We start from the raw sequence: 14,919 nt of genomic DNA, 5'->3' as shown, positions 1-14,919 counted from the left end.
AACTGTCGAACGAAAGAAGGCTCCAACAGCCACGTCAAAATAAAAGCAGAGCGCTACAAAAAAAATAAACCCCACCCTAACTATCAACAATCCAAACGTCACTGCAAACCGTCCGATTCGTGGGTGATTGTGAAAACCAACGGAACCAGCAGCCCCCCCCAGCGTCACTCAGGCTGGGGCCTCGCCAGTCACCCTGATCAGAGCTGACTCCGCTCTCATCGAATTGGCCCCCCGGGCTCACGGGGCCCGACCGGGGCCTCTGTGGTGAATATTAGATTGCACGCCTCCAGATCTCATTAAAGGAAGCAACAGGACGACGTCTGCCTCCGCGACGAGGCCCAGAGGCCATGGGGGCGGTCCTGACTCCCGGTCCACTCCCCTGATCGAGTTGATACCGGGCTGAACGCGCGTCGACGGTCCCAAAACACCGACCGAGATGGACAAGAGGACTCCCCCGCTCCTTCTAAGACAATCCCTTTGACGCCAGGAAGTGATGCGATTTTGGAGAGAAAAGTGGGAATCTGAGAAGCGGGTACGACACACTAGTGGGGTGTTCTACATCGCCGGTTTGATCCATTACACACATTAGGAAGGCAGTGGATCATGTAGTGGATTAATTAGAGAGACTGGTGTCCCAAACACTTACCAGCTCTGTGAGGAGGATTTGTCTCGTCTTTTCTCGTGGCTCTGTTTGCTGTGAAACAAAACAGATAACATGGAATTAGATTTGTGCACGGCTGGAATTAACGTTGTGAGTAACATGGTGATGGTTCTTTAAACCTTGGAAATCAGCAGTTGGAAAATGACAACATCAAAACTAGTTGTAGTGTTACATGGTAGAGTACATCTCCATGAGATAACCAAATTCCCTCATCGCCTGAGGGATGTAGTGGCCTTTGGGGATTTTGAGGAAATGCAGTCAGAGACCTCAGCATGGCAAGCTTCATATGAATTTGGCAATTGTGACTGCAGGGACCACCAACAATTAACACAGAGTTATCCCAACTAGTTTTCAAATGTTAAATCACAACATGGCCAAATTGGCATCTATTTTATTTATTATTTATAACACCCATCCTCCCCTGAGGGTTTAACCTATTTTAATTTGTCCTTCCAATTACACTTCTAACCTCCAAGGTGATAAGGCTACAAGAAGCTCTAGGCTTCTATTGAAGGCCTTGAAATGTCGGTTAAAAGTCATGTCACAGTGAGCGTTCGCATTGGAGCAATCCAGCGCCACACACATCGAATCTCAACACTCGCTCACCAGCTGTGGAATGAAGCCATCAGCACTAAGAAAGGTCCTTTGTTTACGACGAGTCTTTCCAATGAATAAATATCTTGATAAATACAAGCTCTGTATATCTGTGAACTCGGCCATGCTTGAAAGATTGGCAGCTAGCCGTAGCTTCTTCCCCGGCAGTTGGACAATATATTCAAAGCCTGTTAAACCACTACCCAGTGAATAAACTGTTTGGAAATAGTTGGACAAAGAATGTTGCAACTGACAAATTGCCACAACATCATCCACTAATTATTAGGAATGCAGTTTACCACAGCTCCGAGCATGTATCGTACCGCTATAATACAAATGTTTACAAGATTGAGTCTTCATGACGGCTGATGGATTTGCGTTAGTATAACTCTGCAGGATAAATTAACGTAATTTATTTTGCCCCGTTTTGTACACATTTTATCACGCTTGTTTTATCTCCGATAATGTTAGTGCTTTTGTCAGTAGCTAAGCTTTCCAGCACTCTTTTCAAAGTCCGATTTTCATGGAACAAAAAGATTTAGAGAAAAGATGCCTGGGTTAAGTGAGCCACATGTGGTTTGGATTTGAATTCTACAGATGCCTGTGACTTTCAAAGATTTCAAACAAAGTGAAAGCTTCAAGGGAAAAGGTTAAAGCTAGGTTTGAGACTGAGGTGTTGGGTGCGGCGTGAAAGCCACAAAGTGACAGTTGAAGCTGACGACTGCAAAATAGCGGCGCAGAGGTGAGCTCATCCATAAAAGACAGAAACAAAACTCTACCAAGGTTTGACGGATGAGAGCGGTAATGACCCTAGTCTACCCATCGTATTATACCAGAACTCACAACAATTAGTGTTTTATGAGTGACACAGATGAAATAATCGGAATATTTTCCGATGACTTTTGTCAACTGTCACAAATCTCCATTTTGCTTTCCTTCATGATGTGAAAAATTTGTCAAAAGGTTAAACTCATAGTGAGTCAATTTGGTGGCGGTGGGCGTGTGTGGATGATGGCTGGTATGGCCGAGTCAGACTGATTGTTCTCTGGGGCTGGGTGAGGCTGCACCCCTGTTGCACATTGAGTAAACAGTATGCACAGGTCAAACCAGCAATCACCTCATATACACTCAGGGAGAGTTATCCTGCATGGCAACATAGAGCACCAGGCTATGTATCATTGTCTATCAGCTTTTCCCAACACCACCTCCCTGCGGCCTTATCTGGAGGAGCCCAGTTTAAGTCCCCGAGGTGGTTTGTAGCATGTGCATTGCCACAGTTGTGTTATATATTTCTTCTTTTCAGGATGCACCAATATCACCAAATCGTGTACTCATTTCACAAGACGGACCACAGTCCCTCTGTACACCCATTGTTAGTCTTCCCTGGTTCCAGGATATGTAATTTAAAATACAGCAGCGTTTCAAACAAAAGTGCTCACACACGGCGCAAACCTAATTATTTCCAATGTTGTTCCAAGAGGAGAGAAAGAAAATGAAAGAGCGAAAGAAACCAACCAACAAAAGAGAGCTTTGGCTATTGATCGATGATGGGAGAGGGGTCTGAAATTGTCGAGCTCTATTCCAGGGGCCCGATGAAGTTCACTTCAGCCGGTGAACACTCAATAATTAGCGGTTGATATTTGAAAGTGGCAGCAGGTGGGATTTCAAACCTAGCTCTGTCTCTTTGCCAAAAATTGTATTTTTTCTGTGTGTGAGTGAGAGAATAAAAATCTCAGACTTCCTGTTGCGGTCAATCATTTATAGAATAGACATGTAAATGCCCACGATTTTAAAACATGGGGTTTCAAAATAAAGTGGCGAAGTTCACATTAATGGTTTTCCAGAATATTCGTAGGACTGCTATTACTCCTTGCGAACTCACTTATAGGGCTAACAAAAACATATTGGTACTCTTAAGATACAAGTATTACTTATTTAGTAATTTAGCAGATGCCTTTATCCAGACTGACTTACAAATAGCTTTGGCTCGTCGCCAATACACACCCCTGTTAAATATTAACATGAAAATGTTTGAATAAACAATTACTATTATAAGGTATTCTGCGTATTCTTGAATTGTTTGGATGTTTTCTCTGACCACGAAAGTTATTCCTCTAAATAAGATACTAGAAATTCTGAAATAAGAGACAATGAATAAGAAAACGGAGGTCAAGGTTGTTGAGGTATTTCTTGGGTAATATTCTTGTTATTATTCAACGCTGCAGTACGATAAGTATATTTTATATTTCCTTGCCGGGAACATAAAGGCATTTAATTTCCTCCTCTCCCCGTAGATGTGCCTTTGACCTTTCGTGCTAGCCAGCTCATTATCCAGATAAGCGCATTTTGCCGCGCAATCTTTGCGCGTGTCACACTATAGGTTGAAATTACGACGGCGAAGACCCCAAACCTCAACGACAGCAACTCTGTTTCCCACAACACAGGGCATTTTATGGGAATGTTGACAAGGGCGCAAAAAAAGATTGGTCATCGATCAAGCTGGGGGGGGACCATGATGTCATATGATGATTAGTACCAGGTACCCCGGAAGCCATAAACCCAAATATTTCCTTTATGATAGATGAATAGATAGATACGCTACACATTCAAACTACAGTGCATGCAACACAATAGGGTGTGCGATGGCCAAACCACATCAAAGCCCCTCTGTGCACATCAATAATGACTTTCCATCTTCTTGATTCACTCGCGCACGCACGCGCACACACACACACACACACACACACACACACACACACACACACACACACACACACACACACACACACACACACACACACACACACACACACACACACACACACACACACACACACTAAAGATTGTGTCCCTGTCGATATTAGATTTTTCAGATCCAGCGTATCTATTTAATAAAAATCCAACCAATCCATATCGAAGTCATTTAAGACAACGGTGTGTCCTCCTGTGAGTGTTACCCACACAAAGCCAATATCCTGCACCACGATATTACCTCAGAGAGCCAGACATCTGCCATTGTCGCAACAAACATTAATACAAAATCAGAGATACTCTTTTTTTACACTCTCTTTAAGATCTTCAACCTCCAGTTGTTTTTTGATGTTTATTTGCACCAGAGCACAGGTCACCTGCCCACCAGGTACCCGCCCCTAGCAACGGCAGCATCTCCCTGGTAACGGTAACACCTGTGTTATTCTTGCAACAGGCGGAGGCATTCAAAGGCGGACAGATTTGTTAACGAGGGAAGGCGTTGAAAGGGAGAAGGCTTACACAGAGCATGTCGGTAATAGCTTAAAAAACAGAGGAGCAATTTAGAAAAAGTGAAACTTTGAGCATTAATAGAGCAATAGTTAATAGTGAATTCCTCATTTATAAAACATTGTTCATACATGAATAGGCAATGTTAATGCTTTAAAGATTCCGTTTTTCTAAAGTGCTACCAAAATCTGGATTTCAGCTAATGCAATGTGGGGTTGTTGTTTATCAGGAAGTGATGCATACTTTAATGGAGTGTGTGATCATTGAGTGGCTCTGTTTTTTGTTTTTTTTACGGATGCACTACATGACTCCTTTTAAGATCATGAGCAGACATCCTCCACACAAGGTGTGCTGCTGCTTCGGTGAATAGGAAACTGGTCATAACCCTGAGACTTTTTTCTCCATGGTCCACGATCGGTCGGTTTAGGTTGTGATGAGAGAATCGGAAGGTGTAAGAAAGGGTGGAGGAATGAATAGCCTGACTTTTTTGGGTGGGGGGTAAAAAATTTAATTCCAAAAGAATGGCATGGTCCACCTTTGTCACATTGAATAGCGTCAATCCCTCATTCCTCTGATAATATCAAAGTCACAAAGAAACCTCACTCTGACATAACACAAGCAACCCTCTTTGTTTCAAAAATATTTCATGAATATCTAATTACTCCTCACCTCCTGTCAAACGGTCAATTTTTTCACAGACAGGCAATTTGAAGATAGCAACCAGAGAGGCAAGAACAGAATAATACAAAGACTGGCTGTAAATGGCTGAGTTGAATTAAATTCAGCACATCAATTCTGGTTCAGATTCCATTGTTGCTCGTAGCATAATTAAATGCTAGCAAGGTTTTTTTTGTTTTGTTTGCATCCCTTCTAGGAAAATGGATCGGCATCAACAAGAAGTTTGGATTCGGGGGGGGGGGGGAGCTAGGGACGTCATTCAATGTCTCCGTCTCTCGTCCTCATCAAAACATTTTGATAATCAGAAAGGCACAGACGCCGGAATGAAAGAGAACCAGCACTACGTCTGCTCTATGAAGTTAGCTGCGCAGGACGCCTCTCAGTGGACTGCATTGCTTGACATTTAGCGTTTTAATGGACGATTTCCCCTCCATCGTTTCAAAGTGTGCAATAGGAAAAGGTTGGATATGAATTGCCATAATAGGGCGAACTGACAGGGCGAAATGAGGCTGTTCGCTTCTTAGTGGCTCGGTTTGATTATTCATTGGAAGCAGAGTCGGAATATGTCAGGATGTTTTCAAGCCCACGTGCGCTTATTACAAGTCATTCAGGAGACGCGTTCATTCAACGCTGCCTCAGTGAATAGAGATACAGCTAATTTCCCCTGATATACTATAGGTGTAGCGGGGATATTGGTTGTCAAACCCAGATCACATCGGAAGGAGTTGAGAGGTATTTCCCCGGTTTACTATACCTATAGCGGAACATTTCGAAGGGGGTTGGACACCTGAGCTGATAGACTGTGTTTAAGATACAAACCCCTTAAATACTTTGTACATAGTGTGTGTATCAGGGCTCCATGAGAATGAGGTTGTTTCTATTGTTTTACATGTATGCGTCTGAGGATAATTTCAGTGTAACTCACTCGGCAAGGAAATTAAAGTTATTCCGTTACAATACTTTGCCCATCGACCGCTTTAATGCCGTAGGACGCCCGGTTCTTGAAAGTTAAACGGGATAACCATACTGTGGCTAGCACCTCTTCCGATCCTCATTGCCTGCGACGGCAGATCTTGTAAAAACAAGCCACTGTTCCCCGATTGATTGCGAAGGCGCGGGATGGTTAGACATCACTGAGCCATCCAGCGACCAGATGTTTCTCTCTGTGCATGCAGCCAGCAGGCAGCCATTAGCGTAGAGAAACAGACCACAAGCTTGCCCCCGCTAGATCCCCACTGTACACGCCTCCCCCAAGTTACCATTTTTCCGCTTCACGGAGTAAACTTAAAAATGTGTGAAAGACACCATTAACTAAAGTCAACCACCGTGCTGATGATAGAGTAGGGAAATGAGTGAAGCTTAGTGCCGCCGTGAAGCACTAAAACTTGTTTTACCGTTGGAGACCCCGAATACATCCAGACAGAATACCAAATGGGTGTGTCCCGCACAATTTCTGACCTTGACTCCCAAAGCCTGAGCTATAGAGCTGCCTCTGACTCCAGAAGGCAAACTGCCCAGTAAATCACAGCACACTTTGGCTCCAGTGAAAAAAAAAAAGGAGTTACCAACCTTCCTTAAACCTGCGCCGTTTAACTTCGCCCAGGCAGAGTGCCTGTGGATATGAGTGGTAATTGCACATTGATTTTTCCCTCATGCTGCTCTGAAACGGGGAATGGTGCTGGTGGTTGATGGTGGCATTGAACTGAAAATGAAAGTGGAGCGAGAAATACTCAAAAAACAAAAAAAATAGAGAAATGTTTCTTGGTGTTTTCCAACCTCACTATATTGTGTGGAACATGTTTTCCTGACCCTGTTAGATCCTATAACAAGTACTGTTAATGGTAAGCGTAAAATCCTTAAAAATGTAGCTCTAGATCAACAAGCTTACCTGTGATGTGTTTTTCTCATCCCCCTAAAAATCCCTGAGCGACTGAAATGTGCACCTTGAGGCTACAAAGTCTTTCTGCAAAACCCACACACTTATGCATCAACTCCCTAAACAGTCTAGAGTACATTGTTCACTACATACACGGCGTGTGTCAGTGTTGCGAGCTGGCAATCAGTTCCATCTTTGAAAAGATGCTAATTGGTCGGCGGTAACAGCTGTGATGGCAGCAAAGAGACCAGCCTTTCACTAAAACGTTGACAGACAGGGATGGAATTAAAAGTTTACTTCACTTCACACACTAAATAAGCTGAGCCGCTTCCGCCGCAGATAAGGACGTACATGCAGATCATTAGCATATCTTCAAAGGCGACCCCATGAAGTAGCCAAGGTCAAATTTACATTTACTTGGCTTCTCTGTGTCCCAGAAACTTGTGTTGAGTGTTGCGTCATAATAGAGACCAGGAAACCTTGGGTCTGCATCCTAAAACAGTAATTTTTTCACATTTTTCTAGGTTTAAACAACAACAAAAGCGATTTTCTCCTAGCCAAAGTAAGGCAAAGGCTGTGCTGCATTTGCATATGTCCGTGTGACGAAACAAGGACGGGCCTTTGCACCACCAGCGCAAATGGCAATGTGACATTGCAGTGCTGTGAAGGAGCACATTTGTTGCCAGAGAACTAAATCAAAAACTTTGATTCAGTAGTCACGGGTAAGCTTCAGAAAGACATTGACTGCAGAAAAAACATGATTCTTTCAGACATTATTTCCCAGTGAGCCAGAGTTGGTTAAATCATGACCATGAATGAATCATGTTATTTAGAAAGTCTTATTTGGTTCAATTCCTGTAATTTTACCAGAGAGTGGATTTTGGTATTGTTCTCATGATTGGCTTGGGCGGCTGAAGGATCTTAATAGGAGAGCTGAAAGGTGCGCAGGCTGAGCCTAATTTAAACGGTCAGAAGGTTTATCGGAGGAGACAGCCGTGACTGGCACCATGGTCATTGCTGCTTTGATACGACCTACTTCGAAGCCATGCGTCCATGGCAACGGTGGATCAGGAATCACGAACATCCAACCTCACAGGTGAGTTTAGTCAACTTCGGTTTAGCTCAAGACGGAACTAATGGACTTATCGTTATTCTGTTTCAAATGGATGAACTAAAAGCGACAATACACTTCGATAAAAAAAAGTCTTTCATATATATTATTTTGCAGAACTCATGGCGAGCATGTCTAGACCATGACTCAGCATCTACTCACAGCCTTTCTTCCCTCCTTTTCCATCACTGGTCTCTGATTCGAGCACAGTCTCCACAATTCACCACATTCCGGCTGAATGACAGCAATCCAAGCCTTCCGTCTGGGTAATCAGGCAATCAAAGTGCATTATTCAGATTCACGGAACGAGGCTCATTTTGAGACCGAGACGAACGCCCGGCCTCATTTCAACCTACTTATCTCTCCTAAACTTTTCTTTATTGCGTGAATCAGGGCTCCGTCAGAATGAGTTTGTGTCTATTGTTTGTCATCTATGCGTCTGATGATAATTACAATACAACCCACTTGGCGAGGAAATTAAAGGTATTTTGTTCGGCTTGTGGTCGATATGAACTTGGCTGTGAAATAATATATGGAAATATATATATTTCTAATATACTTTTTTGCTTTTTTGCTCAACAGAAAATTCTCCATCCATGCTCCATTCTCCATCTTAGACTGCAGTTGAAAAGCAATCAGGAACTCATTGGATGCTTTCAACTTTATGCCTCGTTTTAACGGTTGCCAGGCAACACTTGGGGTTATCGTGAGCCAGTGACAGGGAGAACAGTGATTCCTAAACTGAACGCAGTCTCCTCATCAGTGGTAATTAGACATTCTTAAGGACACTGGAATGAACGTTGAACATGTCAGCTTGAGGAATCTCAAGCACGGCACGTAGCCCGCATCCAGACAGGATACCAGATGTTGCAGCGGATTATTTGACACATTTTGATTGGAAACTGAACACTTCATTTAAAGACACAAGGCCCTATCTGAAGGTACTGTACTAATTCAGACGTACCGTGTGACTGCAATGTTGATTTTTGAGGACAAAATGTAGTTAGAATAAGGAATTTCCAATATTTAGGAATCGTCCAATCATCAAGTACAGTCAAAATTCCTGGCATTGGTGAAATGTTATCGGCCATAATATACAAAGTTATTTTTCATATTTATTCTTGAATATGTGTCTGAGCTTCATATTCTAATAGCCACTGGCAGACTGACTATCCACTGCTTGGCTGTAGAATAGCTTCCATTTTATTATATACCATCACACACTTTTTAGTTTTTCATACCCTATGTTCTTTCTTCAGTAGAAAATATGCAATCTTCTCTAAAGGGTTGAAAATGGGCGAGTGTGACCTTATGATAAGAGAGTTCGCCCTCTCCCTCTCTCTTTCTCTCCACCACCCCATAACAACAAACACCACAAACTAACACCCACTGAAAATCGTATTCCACCTATAGAGCTACACCTTCTAGAGCAAGCTGAAGCACGAAAATAAATGAACAATATAACGCAAAGCCAGTCCATGTTTTCCTGTATAACATGGGACAGTATTTCATCGAAAACAAGTGGCCTTCGTCCAGAACTCGTTCCAATACTTTTTCTTTCGGATCAATTGTTAACGTTCCATTGTTAAAGGAGAGGAAGAGAGCAAGAGCGAGAGTGAGAGAGAAAGAGAGAGAGATTCTATCTAGTGTTTCACTCAGCTCTCTCGCCCAAATCTGTTTCAGAATCTATGTAGGTGTGGGAGCTTTAATGAATCCCCATGAAAATTGGTTTTCACACCAGACAATATATGTCAGTGTCAGAGCCAGGATTCATTCCTGCTCACCCTCATGTACGCACGCACGGCCGCACGCACACGCACACACACACACACACACACACACACACACACACACATCAATTGGAATTAAATGGACCTGATGATGTGGAGCCTTTGATAGTGAATTTGCCTAACATTCAAAATGACTGCATTAGTCTCATTTGGTTAGTGCAACAAATTAGCCCCTCTCTTTATATTAAACTGCCCATGGTCGTCAGTCAAAAGGTCAACGGCAAGTCTACTGCACGCTAACCTGACCCTTCTGGTGAGTGAGTGAGGGTGGGAGGGAGAGAACGGATGAGGTGGGCGAATGCCAAGGCCGCCAGGATGAATGAGTGAGTAAATGAAGAGAGCCAGCCAATGAATCAACGTGGTGCGTCAGTTAATGAATGCAAAGAGCGGGGTACAGAGTGAAATGAGTGATACAATGAATGAGTGACTGTGGCGAGGGAGTACATTAATCGCAGAGTTCATGAGCAAATTAATGAGTGAATCACACACAAAAGAGAGAATGACTAAAAGAGCAGGCGGTTTTCCTTGCGAGGGGGTGGAACAGGAATCAGACATCAGTGCCTTCGGGCAATGACAGGATGAGCCAGATTGTGAAGGATGGGTTGACTCAAAGGTCTGTATAAACAGAATGCACATAGGTAAATGGACTGCATTCACAGTAAACAGCGCTTTTTCTAACCGGTGGCCACTCAAAGTGCTTTACAATATTGCCGCACATGAACCCGTTCATGCACACATGCACACACCGACGGCGGTGTCGGCCACGCAAGGCGACAGCCCGCTCAACAGAAAAACCGGGGATCGAACTAGCAACCATCGGGTTACCAGCCGGCCCGCTCTACCTCGTGTAAAAAATTGTAAAGCTCTCCTCCAGCAATTTCTGCATACCAATTAGGTAACATGGCCGGTATTCACATCTTCATGTGTTTGCGTTTGGGAAAGAAACGTGTGAAGCAGTCAAACAGTGTGATGCTGCTTCTTTTCTGCCACTTTCGCACGTCACTTCCCCCAGCTCAGTCTCTGTGGCTCTCACGGTGTTATTAAATCACACGATTCGTTGTCGGAAGCGATGGCGAACTCCAAACTAGCGGCACTAACATTTAAAGCCAATCAAGTGTGCGTGGGGACAAGTGCGCCGCGCGAGGTTAACGCAGAACATGCTAATTATGAGAGTGATAATCAAACGTCTATTCAGAAAGACAATAACACACGAGTGCTATTTTGTCAAGAGCAGGAAATCATTAACCCCCCCCCCACACACACACACACACACACACACACAGCCGCACACACATACACACCCCTGCTGTAGCATTAACCTCGGCAAAGAGGTCTCATACATTAGCATGATCACATTGTTCCTCTAACCTGCACTTGGAGAGTCCCTCTCTGCCAACCGTAATGAAACTAAACTTGAACAATGCAAGTCGAGTGTCTTTCTGAATCACGTGAATCAAATGGAGTTAAAGGGGACATATTATACCACCAGGTGTGAGTGTGATTAGCCTTACAAGCCGTATCGAAAATCTGCCCCTTATGACATCATTAGTGGGCTCGTCCACCTAGATCTGTGCTGGATAGATCAGTCTACCAGCCTACCCAGTGGACTGAAGTAAACGTTGCTCATCTATCCAGCACAGATCTAGGTGGACACGCCCACCAATGATGGCTAATCACACTCAAACCTCAGTATTCTGATTAACAAAAGATCGAGAAGCAGACCGACTGAACCGATCTAACGGGGACGTCTGCGACGGGAAGAACGATGAATTGATGCCTCCCTTAATACAATTGGGTCGCTTAATGATAATTGTATCGTTATGAATGTAAACTGAAAACTTGATAATGAGTTACAGCATTGAAGGTACATATTGTGGGACAAGCACTGTCGGACGTGTATTGATTATAACTGAGTGTCAAGGCCTCTGAGGGAGAAACTGACGACTATTGAGTATAAAAACTCGAAAGGTTTGATACATTTATTCAACGAAAAGGAACCGGCTCTGTGAAACAAGTCCGTCTCCCCCATCACAATTCAGCAAAGCTAACACGTTCTATGTCTTCTATAAGAAACTAGCATTTAACGGAAACACATGATCTACTAGAAAAGCAATTTGACACACCGACATTGCACAGAATCTAGATGAGCCATCTAGGCATTTTAATTAAGAGAGGCTACTTGTGGGTGGGGTGATTGTGCCGCATATTTTCCCTCTCTAATAATCTTTTCTCACTGATATAGCGTGAATATGGCGACGCTGATCACAAGTCTGTCTTGGTAGGAGGAGGGGGGGTGTCTCACCAGCATGACCTCGCTTCAAAAGCTTGCGCTCGCCGCTCACATATGTTTACGTTATCCGCTGTCAGACGATCATATAAGCGTATGGATGAGTCAGCCTCCAATTAAGAGCACCTGCGTCACACGGCAGTTCATTGAACCAGAGGGTTTGATGCAGCGCCGGCTGGAAATTAACTCTCCCTTGTGTTAGTCTGACTCATTAATGAAAGTGAAAGTGAAACAGGTAGACGGCAGACATTGGGAGTTCAGACCTGGAAACCGTTCAGCTTGGAGTCAAATCACCCAACCACTTCAGTGGCCGATGTATAATAGGAAAAGGTCAATTTTAAATGGATCCTGACACAAAGAAAACAAAATGTTATGATTGTGTCTCTAGGGTTAAGTGTTAAGGTTAGGGGTTTTAGAACAATACAACATTTTGATGTTAGATGTAAGCTTGTAACTCACATTACCACAGCATCGTCCCTCATTGTTAATGTGTGGGCCCCCCCTGTCCTCTTAATTTGCTGTATACTTTTGTTAAATGCACATGTTTCTATATATTCTCATGGTCATGAGTGTAAACTGGCGTTAAATGTTTTTTTAATTCAGGGTATTTTGTGTAGGCCTCTGTGTCACATTGCCTCTTTATGTACACTCAAATTTAAGTGGTGTTTGAGGCCCAAGATGGAACCCATAAATAAAATCCCGAGTTGCTCTTAATGGGTTCCAGGGCTGGCAAGACGCCACCAAGGACCTAGCTAGCATTACTTAGACTTTTCTCACACAATCAGCAAGACAGCACACTGGAGGAGACAGTATAAAAAGCTTTGTCATCTTTACAGGCTTTTTTTTCCTAGACAACAACATTGGAGAGGAAATTGCATCCCTGGCCACTGGTTAGATGCAAATCAATAGATTTTGATTAATAAAAGAGATTTGTCCTGAAAAATAGCCCTAGCCTCCTATAAGCATAGGCTAGACTACGATAGGCGAGGCAGGACGCAGTTTTCTCACAGAAAAGCAGTTTTATTGTGAATTACTATGGTTTGCATTTTTCCCTCTTCATTGGGTATTAAATCCTCCTGTGTGTCGATGTCTGTCTGTCTGTCTGTGTGTGTGTGCCCGAATGTTTGTGCGTGTCTGTGCATGTGCGTTTGCATGTGCATGTGCGCGAGCTTGCACATGGTTGCGCGTCTTTTGTAGCGCATTCTATTGGGCATATAATCAATGTCAGTCAATTCTTTCATTTCAGGATGCTCAATTTCCAGCGCTAATTGGAACTTAACGTCCGTAGGAAATGACAAAACGAAGACTGTAATTTCCCGCCACCGTGCTACATTCATTATCAATGCTCGATAAACAAAAGGCCTCCGATCCCCCGCCCCCCCCCCCCCCAGCCCGCCGTCGATGCAGTCGCCGCCACCCAAGCGATCTTATTTGCATTTTTGCATATTACAGAACGCAATTACAAGCGTTTTGGCACAGGCCTCCTCGGGAGGAGCCATATATTGATTGCTTATTAGCGGCTAATGAAAGCAGTCGGGTTGGTGGAACCGCCGAACTCACTGACTGGCTGAGTGGAATCCTAAAGGGTATTTCCCCAGTGTGTGCGTGTGTGTGAGTGTATGTGTTAAAGTGTGTTTGTGGTAATTGTGTGTACTGGGCTTATTTGTGAATTTGTTGCGTGTGCGTATTTCGAAAATGAGAGTGTGTTTGCTTATATGAAACTGTTGAATGTAAGTACTTCAAAATAAGAGCATGCTTCTTGGGGTAGACCCTCATGGCCGGGGTAAAGGGGAAGGGTTATGTGTGTTTCAAAATAAGACTGATTGTTAATAATGAACCGACATCTTGACAACGATATAAATACAAAGAGAGGCTGAGTCAGAGCAGCCAATGGCTACATATTGAGCAGCAGAATGTAAAGTTGATCCTCCTCTGTAGCCCAGGGCGGGAGGCATCTACCCAGTGCCTGCACAAACACACACACACCATCTCCAGTCTGTGCTCCCCTAGGAAGCCCACCAGGATATTTGCAGAAGATTAGGGCTGTGTGTGTGTGTGAGTGACAGAAAGCGCGAGAGAGAGAGAGAGAGAGAGAGAGAGAGAGAGAGAGAGAGAAGTGAATTGTGAAGAAGGTTAGAAGAAGGAGCACTTCCTTTTTGTAATGAAAGTGAGGTCCTACAGAAACATGTGCGTGACTATGACACGCACACATGCACGATGGGGTGTGAGGTCCGCCGCCTCCGCACATTGAATGGGGCCTTGTTGGGTCAGCTCGGGGGTATATTAATGATCTGTAGTACCTGAACACACCTGAGACGCACTCTGCTGCTCCCCACTGCTTCAGTCAATGACCTGCATTCTGAAAGCACTCACCGGCCGAACGTGCATACGCACACGCACACAGACAGACACACACATGTATGCCAAGCACACACACGCAGGTACACACACACAAACACACACATGATTCCTTGGCCATTTTTGTGGAGAGGATTAAACCAGTTCAGTTCCAGATGTTGCCTCGCTGAGTAATAATATTATTATCAATGCAATTAATTTGAATATCATTTCAGCGAAATTGAGTAGAAATCCTACAGGATGATTCACACATAAATAGTAATAAGAAATAAAGAAGAAAACAACAAAAGTTCACACTCATTGAAG

At 43.7% G+C, this 14,919-nt stretch overlaps 1 long non-coding RNA gene across 1 annotated transcript in view; it reads right to left on the bottom strand.

The window, feature by feature from the left end:
• Positions 1-644: 644 nt before the first annotated feature.
• Positions 645-14,919, bottom strand: part of LOC132447740 (uncharacterized) — a 46,370-nt gene continuing 32,095 nt past the window's right edge. The window contains exon 3 of the long non-coding RNA XR_009523188.1: positions 645-694. This is a non-coding gene — a long non-coding RNA (uncharacterized LOC132447740). The remainder of the gene's footprint in view (positions 695-14,919) is intronic.

This window comes from Gadus macrocephalus, chromosome 19 (genome assembly GCF_031168955.1).
Source record: "Gadus macrocephalus chromosome 19, ASM3116895v1".
Taxonomy (NCBI): domain Eukaryota; kingdom Metazoa; phylum Chordata; class Actinopteri; order Gadiformes; family Gadidae; genus Gadus; species Gadus macrocephalus.
This window is presented reverse-complemented; position numbering and strand designations above follow the sequence as displayed.